Source organism: Lissotriton helveticus, chromosome 2_2, assembly GCF_964261635.1.
Source record: "Lissotriton helveticus chromosome 2_2, aLisHel1.1, whole genome shotgun sequence".
Classification (NCBI taxonomy): domain Eukaryota; kingdom Metazoa; phylum Chordata; class Amphibia; order Caudata; family Salamandridae; genus Lissotriton; species Lissotriton helveticus.
Genome location: NC_136060.1, coordinates 517,683,978 through 517,703,193, shown reverse-complemented (window position 1 = coordinate 517,703,193; position 19,216 = coordinate 517,683,978).

The following is a 19,216-nucleotide window of genomic DNA, read 5'->3' as shown; positions in this document are numbered from 1 at the left end:
GTGGACAGCAAGCTGTCAGAAAGCATTCAATGACCTAAAGCAGGCCATGTGCACAGCACCTATCCTAAAGAGTCCAGATTACTCCAAGCCATTCATTGTCCAAACAGATGCTTCTGAGTTGGGTGTGGGGGCTGTTCTGTCTCAACTGAATTTTGATGGTAATGATCAGCCTATTGCTTTCATTAGTAGAAGGTTGACACCCAGAGAGAAAAATTGGTCAGCTATTGAGAGGGAGGCCTTTGCTGTGGTCTGGGCCCTGAAGAAGCTGAGGGCCTACTTGTTTGGCACTCACTTCACCATTCAGACAGACCATAAGCCCCTCTTGTGGCTAAATCAGATGAAGGGTGAAAACCCCAAACTGCTTAGGTGGTCCATTTCCCTACAGGGGATGGATTTTACAGTGGAGCATAGACCTGGTACTGATCACAGCAATGCTGATGGGCTCTCCAGGTATTTCCACTTAGAGCAAGAAGACTCACCTGGTCAAGGTTAGTTTATTGTCCCAAAGTTTGGGGGGGGGTCATGTAGGAGAGTAGGGTCTGCAATCCTATGATCACCCAGATTTTTGCTTTTTGCTGCACTGGTTTACGACTTTCCCTGGCTGTGGGCCTGCTAATCAGACCCACAGCCTAGCTGTTCTCTCTATCCAAATTGTACTCAGGTACTGAATTGGCACTGGGCCCTCTCCAAGTCCCTGTACCCAGGGCTGAGGTGTACCCAGAAGTCTCCCAGGGGCTGAAGCATGTATTATGCCACCCCGGGGCTGACTAACTAAACTGACACAACTGGCTGCACGACAGCTGGGGCAAGGTGGTGTACTCACCCTTTGCTTTAGATATAGTATACCTATATCTAACCCTAAAATGGACACACAGATCTCCTATCAGTCACTCCTATGGCAGGCCTTAACAATCCTGAAGGCAGAGTGCTTGGAATCGTGTGAGATGGTGCTCTGGCATGAGCTGAGCCTGTCTGCGGCTTTCGGGATCTATCCCTTAGCCGTTTCCATGATATCGCATACCATATACTCTTAAGTGCATTATAATCCTCGCGGTTAAATGCCAACTCTGGTATCGCTTTATCAAAACATGTCGAGTAAGGTGTCATACGAATTGGAATACTAACCCCTCGCCAATTCTGGCGACGGGGTTAGCATTCCACCCTTCTAGAGGGACACGACATGCATGTAGCCTGTAACCCCGGTTAAAGTCAAACATAGCCTCAGCTCCACAAAATGGATGCTGCCACCGAGACACAAGTCTGCCCTCCTGCTGCTGGGAGTCCTCCCAGAGCAGGAGATAAGGACAAAGGGTTTCCTGCCAGGGGCGGTGCCAGCACCGTCCCAGACAGGATTTTGTGTATTGTAGGTAGGCAGGGCTATAGAGGAAGGTGACTGCACGTGGCACCCCGGTGCTCACTGTGCATAGGCTGGCTTGAACCAGTTCCAGGGACACTCCAGACCCTGTGCTGGGGAAAAGCCCGCCAAGGAAGTGGGTGTAACCACCCCCCTCCTGGTCCCACCCATAGGGCAGGACTTAGTTGCGTGCCAGCCCCCTTTTCCCAGATAAAGGTAGGGACTGGCCCCCTTCCAAAACAGATCATCTTTGAATCCTGAAACTACTTTCTACGAAAGGAACTCAAGACTTCTTCCTAAGATTTCTCCCTTGTGGCTAAGGAGTAGTCACCCTGCATCCGCAGGCACCATCTAAGAACACTGCGGTCTGCTGCACGTCCTTCCTCCGGAATCCGACTGCCCAGCTCGACGAGAACCGGCTTCCCTGGCACCTCTGACCTCTACCCACCTCTACAGCCCAGCTGAGAACCGTGGGTGCGACGAGACCTCGAGGGACCGGCCATCTTCAAGACTGCACGACTTCTGCACAGCAAGCCCGCCGAGTAATTTCCTGGTGAGTGCTTTGGGGTCCGAGAAGCCCCGACCCTGAGCAGCTCCAGCACCGAAGAGCAGCCCCCCAGCATCTCCACGATCGGCGTGGGGCCCTTCTGCTTTTTGCTGCTCCCCGCGTTGTTTGGCTACTAGCCCGCTGGCTTGTGGCCTTCTGAACGACGCCCGACGACATTTCTGCTGCTGGTCTGGTTGCTCCAGACTGGCCCTTGCTCCCTCCCAGAAGAGGAGCACCCTGGACCCTCCGGGTCCACTCAAGACGCCATTTTGAGTCCACCGCGTGGGCTTGAATTAGCCAAGGCTTGTTGCCCAATCCTGGGTAACTTCGACGCCGACGGCTTCATCCATCGTGGGACAGCTCGCCTCTCCATCCTGGTCGCCGACAACGCCTCCTGGTCCGTGAGATCTGCAGAGCCAGCGTCGCCCACTCACCTAGTCGAGGTGACTACCATCCGGTGCCCTCCTGGTGCCCACTGACTACTGGCTAGTAGTCACGAACTTGGTCCCCTCTGCTTTCAGGTGTCATCCTTCTTCCAGATCCAGGCTTGGATCAACTCGAACCATCTTCACTGGTCGCCTGCCAGCATCTTTCTTCCAGGCTCCTGGTCCGGCAACGAGGATTCCCGACGTCTTTTGAGACATATGCAGCTGCAGCCCCTGGGCTAGGTAACTTCGGCATTTCGGTGCCCCAGCATAGCCTCACTATCCAAGGGTCAGGATCCACTGCCGTTTTCTCCCTACCAGGTCGGGTTCGCCCGTGAACACTAACTTTAACTTTACTAGCTTCCATAGACTTTGTCCCGCATCCCGCGTGAGAGTGCACACTCTGCACCTGAGTCCCCTGGGTCTCCTAGAAGTAATCTAACGATTCCCTAGTCAAGTCCTAGCGATTCCAAAGCCTATTAGTACTGTACTTACCTGCTAGTAATTTCGCATTCCACTTTTAAAGTATATGGTTTTTCGTGCCCCTCGGGCATTTGTGTATACCGTGCTAACTTAAGTATTTTCGTAAGAGTTTTGTTGTGTGCCTAGCACCCTGTCCTCATAAAGAGTACAGGGTTGTTGTGATTCTAATAAATACACTGTTTATTTTCATAACACTTGTGTGGTGTCCTTTCACTGGGTGTTCAAGGGGTAATGTGATGGTAAAACAGCTGGCTTAACACGCCCTCTAGAGTCTTAGCCTTAGACTGCTCGTATCCATGCTACTAGGATAGCTGGTCTATAAGGTTGACTTACAACCAATCATCAATAAGGGTTGTTTGGACTGATATATAGTGATCACTAGAATAGTGAGCACTGCACATCAGGCCAACTTCTCACAAGTAGCGACAGCGAAAAGGAGGGTTACTCCATGCTACATAGATCTAGGCATTATGGTTATCGTAATTCATACAGTCATCTTTACACTGGGAGCATTCACGCTGTGGCACTGATTAGCAGTGGCACGGCACCCAGAGCATCTAAATCCAGCCAACAAAAAAGAGAGGAAGAGAAAAGAGGAAGGGGACCCACACCAATGATGCCAGGTCTAACACCCCTCAACCCCGTCATCCCCCAACCCCCTCAACCCCCTCACCCCCTCAACCCCCAACCCCCTCAACCCCCTCACTCCTCAACCCCCTCACTCCTCAACCCCCTCACCCCTAACCCCATCAACCCTTTAATCCCCAACCCCCTCATCCTCCTCACCCCAACCCCTTAACCCCCTCAACCCCTTCAACCCCCAACCCCTCAAAGCCCTCAACCCCCTCAACTCCCAGGCCCCTCAACCCCTAACCCCACCAACCCTTCATCCCCATCCCCAACAACCCTTCAACCCCCAACCCCCTCAACCTCCTCACCCTCAACCCTTCAACCCCCTCACCCCCAGACCACTCAACCCCCTCAAACCCTCAACCCCCTCACCACCTCAACCCCCCTAACCCCCAACATCATCAACCCCAACCCCCTCACCCCATCATCCCCAACCCCCTCAGCCCCATCACCCTCAACCCCCTCACCCCAACACCCTCAAATCCCTAAACCCCTCACCCTGTCATCCCCAACCCCCTCATCCCCAACCCCCTTACCCCCAGCCTCCTCAATCCCCTCACCCCCAACATCCTCAAATCCCTCACCCCCAGCCTCCTCAACCCCCTCAACCCCAACCCCCTCAACCCCCTCACCCCCAACACCCTAAGCCTCTCACCCCATCATCCCCAATCCCCTAAACCCCAACGCCCTCCCCCCCAGCCCCCTCAACCCCCTCAACCCCCTCAACCACAACACCCTCAAACCCCTAAACCTCTCACCCCATCATCTCCAACCCCCTCAACCCCCTCACTCCCAGCCCCATCAACCCCATGAACCCCCTCACCCCCAGCCCCCTTTACCCCCTCAACCCCATCAACCCCAACACCCTCAAACCCCTAAACCCCTCACCCCATCATCCCCAGCCCCATCAATCCCCTCACCCCCAGCCCCCTCAACTCCCTCATCCCCCAGCCCCCTCAATCCCCTAAAGCCCCTCACCCCCAACCCCCTCAACCCAATCGCCCCCAACCCCCTCAACCCCCTCAACCCCTCACCCCAGTCCCCTCAACCCTCTCTCTCCCCAACACCCTCACCCCCAACCCCTTCAACCCTTCAATTCCCAACCCCCTCAACCTCCTCACCCTCAACCTCTTAACCCCCTCACCCCCAGCCCCCTCAAACCCCTCACCCCCAACCCCCTCACCCCTCACCCCAGTTCCCTCAACCCTCTCACTCCCAACCCCCTCAACCCTCTCACTCCCAGCCCCCTCAACCCCCTCACCACCCAACACCCTCAAAGCCCTAAACCCCTCACCCTGTCATCCCCAGCCCCCTCAATCCCAACCCCAACCCTCTCACCCCAGCCCCCTCAACCCTCTCAAACCTCTCACCCCCAGCCCCCTCAACCCCAACCCCCTCACCCCAGCCCCCTCATTCCCTCACCCCCAGCCCCCTCAACCCCATGAACCCCCTCACCCCCAAACCCCTCACCACCCAACACCCTCAACCTCCTCAACCCCCTCACCCCCAGCCACCTCAACCCCCTCAACCCCCTCATCCCCCAGCCCCCTCAAACCCAACCCCTTCAACCCCAACCCCCTCAACCACAATCCCCTCAAACCCCTTACCCGAACCCCCTCAACCCCCTCACCCAAACCATCTCAACCCCAACCCCCTCAACCCCCTCAACACCAACCCCCTCAACCCCCTTGTCATGACTTCACTCGTCATGCCACCGTTGTTTGGCGCGACGGTGTCGGATCGGACTACGAATCCCAGAAAGCCTAGCGCGGCAGAATTACGCAACACCCGAGTTGCGGGTTGCATAACGAATTAAGGACCGCCTATATAGGTGGAAAGGGAATGGACGTCGTGTCGGATATTCAGACACCAACGCCGACGTATCTTGAGGCTGAGCGCTCCGTGACCCGTGTCCGGTGGAACCGTCGTGGATCTTCGAGAACTGAGGTAGGAAAGAGCTCCGCTCTTAGCCCCGTGTCTCTGTGTGAAACCCTGACAGTGTTTGCAGCGCGCATCCAACCTCTGACTCGGACGAGTCAGCGAGGCTCAGTTCAGGAACCTGCATTGTGGCTGGTAGGAGCGGCTGCTCCCAGCCCGGACCAAGGGTCAAGGACCCGGTAAACGGAGGTTGGTGTGAGCCGATGCTCCCAGCCCCCGTTCTTGGACTATTCCAGGCTGAGCGTAGAGACGCACTCCAGGAGGAGTTTGCGGCGTCTCCGCAGGTCTAGCGACAAAGGGGTAGGTCAGATTGAGCGGCTGCTCTCGACCACCCCTCACCTTGTGAATACTTGTTGGGCATTGTAGACGCACACCGGATGGTGTTACAGCATCACAGTCCCCTAGAGGCTTAGCAGCGAGTACCTCAGTTAGGGATACCGGTAGAGCGGCTGCTCCCCGTATACCCTAAGGAAGGAGTGGTAGAGAACCCGGCTGGGCGACTCCCACATTCCTCACGCCTGCTACCCTCAGCCAGAGAGGTAAGACCCCTCACAGCTATCGGACCGCATTGTCGGCCGCCTTGAGCACAGTGCCCTCCGTTGGCGTGCAACGGGACCGTTGTACTTGCGGAGGACGGTACTACCCGACAGAGCTGTGATAGGGGTAACGTATAAGACCTGGGGACCACAGAAGACCTCTCTGTGTGGTTACATCTCTTTATCATATAATTCCCTGTACCCTAACAATAAATCCTTAACACTTATATCTTGGTACTGTGTTCTGTGGGTGTCTGTCCCCGATCCTGGGAACGCCAGGTCGTTACACCCCTCAACCCCAACCCCCTCAACCTCTGTCATCCCCCTAACCCCCTCACCCTCAAACCCCCAACCCCCCAAACCCCCTCAACCCCCTCACCCCAGCCCCTCAACCTTCTCACCCCAGCCCCCCAACCCCCTCACCCCCAGCCCCTCAACCCCCTCACCCCAGCCCCCTCAACCCCTTCACCCCCAGCCCCCTCAACCCCCTCAAACTCCTTACCCCAACACCCTCAAACCCCTCACCCCAACCTCCTCACCCCAACCCCTTCACCCCCAACCCCCTCAACCCCCTCAAACCACCTCAACCCCCTCAAACTCCTTACCCCAACACCCTCAAACCCCTCACCCCAACCTCCTCACCCCACCCCTTCACCCCCAACCCCCTCAACCCCCTCAAACCCCCCAACCCCCTCAAACCCTTCAACCCCAACCCCCTCAACCCCATCAAACCCCTTACCCCACCCCCTCAACCCCAACCCCCTCACCCCAACCCCCTCAACCCCCTTACCCCAGCCCCCTCAAACCCCTGTCATCCCCCAACCCCCTCAACACCCGCACCCCCAGCCCCTCAACCCCCTCACCCCAGCCCCTCAACCTCCTCACCCCAAGCCCCCTCAACCCCTCACCCCCAGCCCCTCTACCCCCTCACCCAAAGCCCCCTTAACCCCCTCACCCAAAGCCCCCTCAATCCCCTCACCCCAAGCCCCCTCACCCAACCCCCTCAACCCCTTCACCCCAGCCCCCTCAACCCCCTCAAACCCCTCAACCCCCTCAAATCCCTCAACCCCAACCCCCTCAACCCCCTCAAACTCCTCCACCTCCTTACCCCAACGCCCTCAACCCCAACCCCCTAATCCCTCTCAAACCCCTCAACCCCCTCACCCCCCTCAAACCCCTCAACCCCAACCTCCTCAACACCCTCACCCCCGCCAGAATGACCCAGCGAACAGTGCTGCAAAACTCTTTACCTACTAAATTTCCTTGTGCACCTTCAGTGAGTTTTAAAAAGACTTAAGAGAACAAATGACCACATTTGATGACATCAAAGAAAGCGTTGCCATATAATCTTGGATTTAAGTGAGAACTCAGGAAGTAATATCAGTGACACTATAAAGTAAAACAGCGCCAAAATAAATACAACAACAACACGATCTCACTAAAATACACCTAAGGCTTACAACATTAGTGAGCAGCACTGAGGTGTCCGATACCACTGCGGCCGTCCACTGCAAAGGTCTGTAGGAGCCCCCTTCTGTAGTGGGAGGGGCTCCTGAAGGCTTCATAGCTCACAACGGCCCCCCTGGACACTCAGCTGAGGTCTGGATGGACTCACACTTAGGGTTTAGTTCCTAACTTTTTTCCCTAGGTTTGACATTCAGCCTAATGTGGCTGAGAGAATAACGTGGCTTCCAAATGTGTGAGTAAACAACAGGGGGGGACACAGGGGGGGACAATGTTTATAGGGGTCCAGTGTGCGTGTCCCATCAATCTGTACAGCAAGAAGGTGCACACAGTTCCCCTAGGGAAGGGTAATAACGTAGTGAAGTGAACTATCTTCCTCTCTTCATGGGGTACAAAGGTATTGAATGTACCAAAGTGAAACAGGGAAGGGTATCCCTTTTCGGAACTAGGGATGCCTCACACAACATGCTGGTTTAACGGCTGTTGTCATATCACCAGCTAGTCGTCTCGTGTCATCATCGGCTTCCTGCTCCAACGTCAAGCCGGCGCTGCAATGCCTGACGGGTAGCACTTGGTGCTACACTCTTGTGGAGATCTTTTGTTCCTTGCCGGTGAGTGAGTGGGTGTGAGGGCCCCTAGAGTGTGAAGTAGTGAGCGTGAGTGAAATATGGTGGTAAAAAAGGTTGGTGTAGTCTACTCCATTCTCTTTATTCGTGTAGTTCACCACCTTGTTAAAAACAGGAGGGGCAATGGGACTTCAGCAGTTAAGGAAGGTTAGTCCCGTTCAACCCTCATCTGTGAAAAGGTCAACATGTTTCATGCCCTATTGGCAATTCTTCAGGACCTAGGGAGTGCTCATAAACTTAGTGATACGCCCCGCATGAGGCTGAGGCGTGTGAAGGATACAACCTGTTTGGTTGCCGACTCCAGCAGGGAGGGTTACTGCGTCGTCGGTGTACCCCTCACTGGTGGGCTTGGGTGCCCCAAGGCTGCTCTCGTGGGGTCTGCGTAGTGTGACAATTATCTCATCAACGCGGACAAGTAGCCTCTCCACCTAATCCCATGCTCCGACGCGGATGGACGGCTGCTCTACGCGACAATCCGCGTCGGAGCGTGGGATTAGGTGGAGAGGCTACTTGTCCGCGTTGATGAGATAATTGTCACACTACGCAGACCCCACGAGAGCAGCCTTGGGGCACCCAAGCCCACCAGTGAGGGGTACACCGACGACGCAGTAACCCTCCCTGCTGGAGTCGGCAACCAAACAGGTTGTATCCTTCACACGCCTCAGCCTCATGCGGGGCGTATCACTAAGTTTATGAGCACTCCCTAGGTCCTGAAGAATTGCCAATAGGGCATGAAACATGTTGACCTTTTCACAGATGAGGGTTGAACGGGACTAACCTTCCTTAACTGCTGAAGTCCCATTGCCCCTCCTGTTTTTAACAAGGTGGTGAACTACACGAATAAAGAGAATGGAGTAGACTACACCAACCTTTTTTACCACCATATTTCACTCACGCTCACTACTTCACACTCTAGGGGCCCTCACACCCACTCACTCACCGGCAAGGAACAAAAGATCTCCACAAGAGTGTAGCACCAAGTGCTACCCGTCAGGCATTGCAGCGCTGGCTTGACGTTGGAGCAGGAAGCCGATGATGACACGAGACGACTAGCTGGTGATATGACAACAGCCGTTAAACCAGCATGTTGTGTGAGGCATCCCTAGTTCCGAAAAGGGATACCCTTCCCTGTTTCACTTTGGTACATTCAATACCTTTGTACCCCATGAAGAGAGGAAGATAGTTCACTTCACTACGTTATTACCCTTCCCTAGGGGAACTATGTGCACCTTCTTGCTGTTCCAAATGTGTGAGTCTCACTCGCAATGAGTGAGACTTATGGACTCTTTGATAACAGGAAGTTGCCTCCTTGTGGGTGGAGGTGACGTTGACACTATATACCTGCCTTGATTTCATCTCCGTGCAGTCCTTACTGCCAGGCCCATGTCATGACACTGCCACTGCCCTCGGACGTGCAGGAGCAGGCACTGCCACTGTCCTTGGGACTGCGGGAGCAGGCACTGCCACTGCCCTTGGACCCGCAGGAGCAGACACTGCCACTGTCCTTGGACACACAGGAGCAGGCACTGCCACTGCCCTGGGACACACAGGAGCAGGCACTGCCACTGTCCTTGGACCCGCAGGAGCAGGCATTGCCACTGCCCTTGGATACATGAGAGCAGGCACTGCTACTGTTGTGGAAAAACAGCTATTCAAGGTTACCTTTCTCTACACTGTTTTGGCGTTAGTCGTCTCTAAACCACTTCGATGATTATCAAATAAAGAGGCAGGCGCTGGAATCTGGAATGCGGGAAACTGAGTTTAATTCACTCCGGAGCAGAACACGTCAGATCAGACAAGAGGGTATCTTCTCTAGGTGCTCTAACAACATCTCTGAGGCATGGCCTCTTATACACTGGTTTATTGCTTTATTACATACAACACATTTTTGGTAATGCTTTGATGTACGGAAAGACATCCCCGGAATCCCCGCTCCAGGCCCGTTCCCACACACATCTACAGTAGAAGTCCCCACCCCGATCTCAGCATGATGACTATCGCGCAGCTGGGTATTCCGCTGGGAACAGGAATATGTGTGATCGGTCGGATCTTGTGGTGTGAAGGCATTGATTAATCTCGGCCCCTTTTGAAGGGAGGCGAGTTTCTACTGTAGGGGGGGCAATAAACTGTATCCGCTGGGCTAGGTGATGGCCTGGGATCGGCTCGGATAATCGGGCACAGGGGAAGGGGGTTTATCAGAAGCCCATCTGTGTGAAAGGGATGAAAGGGTAGGTGGGTTCCGCACGGGATGTGGCTCTGGAGCTGGGTCGCGCTGAAGCTGTTTATGGCTCCGGCAGATGCTTGGGGGTTGCCAGCGCATGGGGGAGGATCGCAAGGCCAGGGAGACGTGCAAGCGATCGGCAATGTTACAAGAGTGCCCATGGTTTCAAAATGGCTGCCGCTTACGTGATCGTAAAAGGTCTGAAATGTGACAAGATGGCGCTGGTAATGTTCACTCTACGATCTAATATTTAACAGTGTACCCTTTGAACATACCACGGCATCTTGTTAATTTACGTTAATGTTCATTATGTGGTGGATCTCGTACAAAACTTTCGTGTGCTCAAATTGATTGTCCAAAGTCTTAGGGCACAATGAGTTTGCAAACAGAGAGCACAAGGGCGGTATGCATTGTATCCCCAGGCAACACCCACACAAAACAAGAATCGGTACCAATGCAATTATTAACAATTTCCAGCCCCTGTCTTTCAAAGTGGTCCAAAACCAGCCTCCGAGTGTCCAGCCGTCTTGTTCCTGATGGATTTCCGAAGATAGTCTGTGGAGGTGTTCTATTGCCTTGTAACGGAAGGTGAGTAGTCTGGGACGAAGGTGCAACAGCTGGCACCGATGATGCGGCATGCTCCTCCGCGGTCCGCCAGCACCACGTCGAGCACAAGGCGGTTCTGCAAAGCCACGAGGCGGACCGCCTGCAGCTCAGCTGTGTTGTTAGCAAGGATGCCGGCCATGACGTTCAATGCTGTTTCAACTGCTTGGGTCAAATGGCGGACGGCCCGACTGTTTGACATCGGACCCCAGAAAGGAATGAGTCCCTTTGCAGCATCAAGGAACTGCGAAGAGGTGGAATCTGCTCATTCTATGTCCAAAGAGCGTTTCTGCCTGTGGTATGCTGCCGGTGCCACATAGGTCGGAGGAAGGACGAAGGAGATGTAGCAAGTGCCTCCCCAGCCTTTAGGGAGCCAGGTGCAGGCTTTGGTGCCGCAGACGAAGTACATATTCGGGGATGCTACAAATGAAGGGGGATCAGCAGTGTTCAGAGTTCTTCTGATAGGACAGAAGCTGTGGCCCACAATTTTGGTCCCCAGGCCCTCGATGCAGACAAGGCCAGAGACATTCACCACAGATAGGGCCACAGTCAGAGTTGCAGCAGTTTGCTTACGTAGATATGAAAAGGTGGGTCTGGCCGGATTGTTGAAAACCTGCATCTCGAGCCGTTCTTTCTCCGGAATGTTCAGCTGGAGTGTTGCATTTGAGGTTTGAGGACAAAAGGGAGTGGAGGCTTTTCCGGTTTTTCCCAGCCAGAACCCATCGTAGAAGTGTGAAATGGTTTCGCCAGAAGTTGCATTGCCCTTGTAGCTCTCCTGCAGGAGCATCAGCCAGGCAAGGCAGGACCCATGAACAGAGAAAGGCAAAGGGATGAAGGGGATAGAATGTTCAGTTGCATGTGGCAGTAGCCCACAGGTGGCGTTGGCAGCGAGGTTGTGTTGGTGTAGCAATTGCACAAAGGAATTGTTCCAGAACTCCTTATGTCTTTCTCGGAGTTGGGATGGAAGTGAAAAGAGATAGTGTTCTCTTTTGGTGGTGGGCTGCACAGTAGGTATCAAAGTCTCATGGGCCGGTACATTTTCTTCCACGACCCAGAGGGTGGCCATGAGAAGGAGGCAGAAGAGAAAAGAGATGAAGAGGGCAATTGTCTTTGTTCGATTCAGTTTTTCAGTCTTTGGATTCTTGTAGTTGATCTTCGGACGTCCGGTTGCTTCCATCACCTTCATGTCGAGAGCTTCCATCACCTTCAGGAGGGCCCGGTAGCGGGCAGAACCACACACTTTGTCGGTGTCTCTCCCGGCAGCCTTTTGTAGTGTTAGCTGCCGTTCTGAGACTGTTGATTCAGTTAGTGGCCTGCTTTGCCGGAACCCACCCCTTTCGTCGCAAGCTGTACCCTTCCCTGGTTGGTACAGTGGGATCGGGAGACTCAGTCAGTTCAAGTGTCTCTGGGTCAGGGTAACAACTCAAGGCTGGTCGGTCTTTCTTCAGGAGTTCTTCTTGAGTGTCCACGTTTTCATCCGTTGCTAGGGTTGGTGAGATCCGCCGACAATGATGCGCGTGTAGCCAATTCTTCTTGCCTTCCACCCGAAGTGCTGTTCGAGTGGTGATCAGGACTTGCCAGGGGCCCGTCCACCTGAGTTCCAGACTCTTTGTCCTCTGGAAGTTCCGGATGAGCACAAAATCGCCGGGTTTGATGTCGTGCCCGGGGCCCTTGGACGTGTCCGGATGGCTTGCTGCACCTGTTGGTGGATAACAGTTAGGGTTTTCGTTAAATTATGCAAGTAATCAGACATTAGGATGTCTGGGACGTCATGGATGGACGTCGGCTTCGGCGCGGCCCATATGTTCATAGACCGGCCAAAGACAACTTCATAGGGGGTTAAGTGGTGTTTGGTGGGAGTGGAGCGCATAGATAGCAATGCCAGTGGGAGAGCGTCTGGCCATTTCAGTCCTGTGGTGGCAACTATTTTTGCTAGCTTGAGTTTCAGTGTGGCGTTATGTCGTTCTACTAGGTCTGCTGATTGGGGGTGGAAGACCGCGTGGAACTTTTGTTTTACCCCCAACCCTTTCAGTATAAGTTGGATAACTTCGGCTACGAAGTGGGGGCCGTTGTCGCTCCACAAAATTCGACAAAGGCCGTAGCGGGGGAAGAACTCTTTCAACAACACCTTAGCAGTGGTGATGGCGGTGTTGTCCCGAGTGGGGTAGGCTGCCACCCATTTGCTGAACGCATACACAATAACTAGCACGTATTTTAGACCATGGCACCTTTCTAGCTGAATGTAGTCCATTTGGAGGACTTCGAAGGGGTGGTCGGGGACCCCAAACCCTCCCCGGGGTAGTATAGTTCCTTTCCCTGGGTTGTGTTGCAGGCATATCGTGCATTGCTGAACCAGGCGTTTTGCTGCGTCAGCTATTTTGTCGTTCTGCCAAACTTTAGAGATGAGTTCAATCATGGGGGTGGATCCTATGTGTGCAGGGGAAGGTGCCATGGTCAGTATGGGGATCAGATAGGAATTGGGTAACAACCATTTGTCAGTGTCTTTTGTTCGCCAGCAGCCTTCATCATCTTTTAGTCCCACCCGTGCCCATTCAGTCATTTCCTGTGGTGTGCTAGTCGTTTGAATGTCTCTTATGGTCTCTCTAGCGTCTTTCCATTTCTCTCCTTGAGACCGGGTTACGTACATGCGGGTAGTCGTCCTATTCTCGGCTGTCGTTCGTGCAGTGGTGTCGGCTAGTGCATTCCCTTGTCCTATGATGTCAGTAACTTTCTTGTGTGCCTGGCACTTGATTACCGCTAGCTGTTTGGGGAGGAGGACTGCCTCGGTCAGTGCAGAGACTAGGTCTCCATGTAAGATCGTTGTGCCATGTGAGGTCAGGAAGCCCCTCTCCTTCCAAAGGAGCCCAAAGTGATGGACAACCCCGAAGGCATACTGGCTGTCTGTGTATATGTTAGCGGTCGTCCCTGCTGCTAGGATGCATGCTTGTGTAAGGGCAATCAGTTCTGCTGCTTGAGCGGATCGCTGTGTGATGCGAGCTGTCTCGACAACAGTTCGAGCTGTGGTCACAGCGTATGCAGCGGAAGTGGTACCGTCAGGGAGTTTGATGCACGAGCCGTCCACCCATAGCTCACTGTCAGGTTCTGAGAAAGCAGTGTCTCGGAGATCTACCCTGCTCTTGGTCTGTTCGTCAGTGAGGGTCACACAGTCATGGAGGGGAGTGACATTGGGGTCATTCTCGGGCAAGGGTAATAGGGTTGCTGAATTCAGAGTGGTGCATCTTTTCAGAGTTATGTGGGGTGCCAGTAAAGTCAGTTCGTACCCAGTCAGTCGTGCGCTAGTCAGATGTTGGGTTTTGGTCTGGTTCAGGAGGGTGTCAACAGAGTGGGGTACCAGCACGGTGAGTGAATTAGAGAGTACAATTCTTTCGCTCTGTCGGATGGAGACCGCAGCGGCAGCTACGGCTCGAAGGCAGGCAGGCAGACCTCTGGCTACAGGGTCAAGAGTGGCAGAGAAGTAGGCGCAAGGGCGTTGCTTGGAGCCGATGGATTGTGTCAGGACAGACAAAGCGCATCCCTCCCTTTCGTGAGTATAAAGGGAAAAAGGCTTGGAATAGTCTGGGGTTCCTAAGACAGGAGCTGAGCAGAGGGCATCTCGCAATTCTTTGAACGATGCTTGGCATTCGGGGGTCCAAGGGAGTGGGAAGGGGACATCTTTGGCTAGGAGGGAAAGTAATGGCTTGACAATGAGGCTGAAGTTTGGTAACCACTGTCGACAGAAGGAGGTGAGGCCTACCAGGGAGCGGACTTGCTTCTGGGTTTTGGGGACGGGAGTTTCCAAAATGGTCTGAATTCTGTCGGGCGTAAGTTTCCTCCCTTCTTTGGACAAAAGGTGGCCTAGATATGTTACTTGGGGCTGACAAAACTGCAATTTCTTTTTGGAAACCTTTTGACCATTCTCTGCAAGGAAGTGTAGGAGCTGGACGGTGGCCGTCACTGCAAGGGGAGTGGTATCGGCTGCTAAGAGGATATCATCTACGTATTGGATTAACACCACTCCATCTGGCAACTGGACTGCGCCTAGCTGTCTTTTGAGGGCTTGGCTATAGATTCTGGGACTTTCGGTGTAACCTTGGGGTACGCGACAAAATCTAAACGAGCGGGATTTTAGGGTAAATCCGAAAAGGTAGCGGCTATCTGGGTGGATGGGGATGGAGAAGAAGGCATTCTTGAGGTCAATGACAGTGAAAGTGGTGGCAGTGGACGGGATCAGGGTCAGGATGGTGGTAATGTCGGAGACCACAGGGTATTGCGGCACGACTACCTTGATAACCTCTCGGAGGTCGATGATGAAGCGGTACGCTTTTTCATCTCCCTCTCCCTGTTTCTTTATGATCGGCAGGATAGGGCTGTTGCAAACGTTGCTGACCACCTCCTCTACCACTCCTGCATCTATTAAGGATTCAATAATCTTTGCCAGTGCCTTCTCGCCTTCGGGAGATATCCTATATTGTGGGAGTGTTGGGAGCGTTGCGTCCTGTCGTACAGTTATGTGTACAGGGTCAATCATCATTCGCCCTACGTCTGAGTCGGTCTTTGCCCATAAGTACAGGGGTAGGATGTCAAGCAATGATATGTCGGCGTCAGTCACAGAGAGCATGTGTCGTGCGGGACAAAGTCTGGGCTGGTCGGGATTGTCGTACAGGATGACTCGGACTCCGTCCGGTGAACATCTAATGGTGGCTCGGAAATGCTTCAGTAAGTCAAGACCCATAATGGCGTCAGGGGTGTTGGAGGACAACAGGAATGTCGTGTCAGTAGCGTGGTTTCCTAAAGCAAAAAGGATTGGTATGGACAAGGGATTAGTGGAGGGCGTTCCATCGAAACCTATCGATGTTACATGTGAGCCAGACAAGGGTGCCCTTGGAATCAGTCGTTTGGATAAAGCACTACGTGTTGCTCCCGTGTCTACCAAAAATGGAGACTTCGTGCCTAGGACCTTAGCGGTGACATAAGGGCCTTGCTGGTCAACATAGAGCTCGACTGGATCCCTCCCTTGCCTATGGCAGTCCTATGCAAAGTCGTACGTGTGTTGTCGTGGTCAGACTGTTGGCACTGATTCTGTCGGAGTCGGTCAAATGTATTCGTTTTACCAGGCCTGTCGTTGTTGTTGTCGTTCGTGTACCCTCGCCCTCGTCCTCTATTTCTCGGATCGTTCGTGGAGTCCCTCGTCTCCTTATTCTTGATCATTTCTAACAGAATCGGGCACTGGAATTTCCAATGTCCGATCCCTTTACAAAATGCACATTGGTTCTCGGTCAAATCCCTACGTCCCGCATAGGATGCAGATGCGTTATCTCTAGGAGGAGGGTTTCTGGGGGCAGTCGGTTGGTAGTTCCCTTTGTAGGGTTCCCTTCCTATCGTCACTCCCTGCAACTGTGCAATCATAACTCTTTCTTTTAGGTCTTTCTTCTTCTTTTCGGATGCCCCGTCATTTTCATTCTTTTGATGCTCATAGTACTGGGCCATCTGAAGGATAGCCGCGGGTTTGGAGGCCGCCCAACTACTCTCGCTAGTCTGCAATTTCTGTGAGACTTCCTGTAACAGACCTTTAACGTCGTTCTGGACAAACAGGTGATGTCCAGTTGCAGTGGTCATGTCCTGACCACTATAGTCAGAGAACACCGTCTCGAATCGGGAAAAGTATTCGGAGACATCTTCTTGGGGTTTCTGACGGCAAGCCGTTACAATCGACCAGTCTACCTTTTTCTCGGGGATCAGTGTCTTTAGTTTTTGCACAATTTTGTCGGGGAGTTCTAAAATAGCCTTTAAGGGTTTCTGTCCGGGGTCTCGTTGCCTATCTATGTCATCAAGTTGCTTCCAGGTATGTCCGAACAGCTCAAGGTGGTCGACTTTCCGGATTTGCTTCCACACATCAGCTGGTAGACATAACCCAAAAAAACAAGTCGATATCCGCTAAAGTCATGATTGTGGAACCTAGGGCCGTACCTAGTTCTGTATAAAAGGCTGTGGGGTTCTTTCGTAAGTCCGGTAAGGTTTTTCGGAATGTCAGGATGTCCTGTCGATCCCAGGGTTGGTATACCCAGTTATAAACTACCCTTCCCTTTGCGTCGTGAGTTCCCTGACCTCGTGGGGGGACCCAGTAGGGGGCGGCCTCCTTTATCGGCATCATGGTATCAACTCTTCCTACCGGGGGTTCGGACACTACGGGAGTCGTGTTTTTAGCTGTCGGTCTTTGTTCAGTGAGATGGCGGAAGACTTCCAGCGTACGCGAGAAGAGTTCTGTCACGTCACACTCGCTCTCATCTCCTACATCTACTTTTCGATACAAGTTCGCAAGACGTTCAGGTCCCTTATCTTGATATCTCTCCTCATAGGCTGTGAGGGTATGGTAGCAAAATCGTACAATAAAGTGTCTTTTATGGCTGCTAGTATACGTGCCACATATATCTGAAATATATTCTTCCGTCTCTTTTCGGTCTATTAGCGTTTTCACAATTTTGTCAATGCCCGCTCGTTCATGGCTGTTCAAGCGGCTTGCTCTCGTAGTTTCCTTTCCTACAGTTTCAGACTGGTTTGAAGCTTCAGTTGATGTGAGGTTTAGTACGAGAGGCTCGGTCGGTGCGGAGGCCGTGGGTACCGAGGCCCTGGTACTACCTTCATTAGGGGTCGGAGGTTGTTGGTGCTGAGCTATAGGATGGGAGGAAGCATATGGAGGGGGCATATAGATGATTGGGGGACCTAGGAGTAAATCATTGTTCGCCTTTTGCTTCGGTGGTAGCTCAGGGTACAGTGCGGAGGGTGTTCTAACGGGGCATTGTCCCGATGTTTCGGACTCCCGTTCTTTCTTTATCCTCTCTCTTTCCTTAATCTCTTCTTCTAGTCTTTGACCAGCCAGGTGGGCTGCTTTTCGCATTTCTTTTTCTACCTTTGCTTCGTCTCTCTTTTTACGCTGCATTGCTTCTTTCCGCCACATGCCGAGACTATCGAGCATGGTTGGCGTGGTTTTCTGTTTAAGAAGGGCTGTCTCTAGTGCTTCTATTTTATTCATATCAAAAGATCCCATTAGTGGCCACTGACTTTCTCGATCTTTCTTGGTATTTTTATGCCATAGTTTACTGTAGGCTACGGCGACTAACCCATACTTTGTAAACATGTCCTTATTAGGGGTTCCCTCCAGTGGAGCTGGATGATCTACCTCTAATAAACGGTCCGGGCTGAACCAACTACCAATCAGTGGGGAGAAGATAGGCATGACGTATAACGGTCAAAAAACTACAAACAATGGTGGACAAAGGTCCGCACTACCTATCCTTCGCTATTTGCAAAGACTAGACAGAATATTCCTATTCTTCGTTATTTGCAAAAAGGGAATATCTCAAAAAGAACCAATGTCGCTTAACAATCGAGGTTAAGTGTTTCAATCAATAAATATTAACTAGTATTTTCAAACAATCAAACAAACAGAAGAGAGTCGTGCTGCACGACCTTACCCGGACCGTATGGATAGTTTCTCGTCTTCCACTTCCAGCGCCCGATCGTCCTCTATTCTTCGTTAGTGCCCCGGTGTTCCTGAGGGTTCCCAGTCAGGACCGTAGATCACTCGAGAGAGGTCCGTTCGGAACCAGCGAAGTTCAGATGATCGGCCGCCAGACGAGGGTCTATCAGGCGGGAGCTCTTCCCGATCGTTGCAGTCGTTCACTCTGTCGTCTGGACCTCTCCCACTGGATTCACGTGTCGCTGATGGGCCCAACGTTTGGGTCACCAATTGTGGAAAAACAGCTATTCCAGGTTACCTTTCTCCACACTGTTTTGGCGTTAGTCGCCTCTAAACCACTTCGACGATTATCAAATAAAGAGGCAGGCGCTGGAATCTGGAATGCGGGAAACTGAGTTTAATTCACTCCGGAGCAGAACACGTCAGATCAAACAAGAGGGTATCTTCTCGAGGTGCTCTAACAACATCTCTGAGGCCTGGCCTCTTATACACTGGTTTATTGCTTTATTACATACAACACATTTTTGGTAATGCTTTGATGTACAGAAAGACATCCCCGGAATCCCCGCTCCAGGCCCGTTCCCACACACATCTACAGTAGAAGTCCCCACCCTGATCTCAGCATGATGGCTATTGCGCAGCTGGGTATTCCGCTGGGAACAGGAATATGTGTGATCGGTCGGATCTTGTGGTGTGAAGGCATTGATTAATCTCGGCCCCCTTTGAAGGGAGGCGAGTTTCTACTGTAGGGGGGGCAATAAACTGTATCCGCTGGGCTAGGTGATGGCCTGGGATCGGCTCGGATAATCGGGCACAGGGGAAGGGGGTTTATCAGAAGCCCATCTGTGTGAAAGGGAGGAAAGGGTAGGTGGGTTCCGCACGGGATGTGGCTCTGGAGCTGGGTCGCGCTGA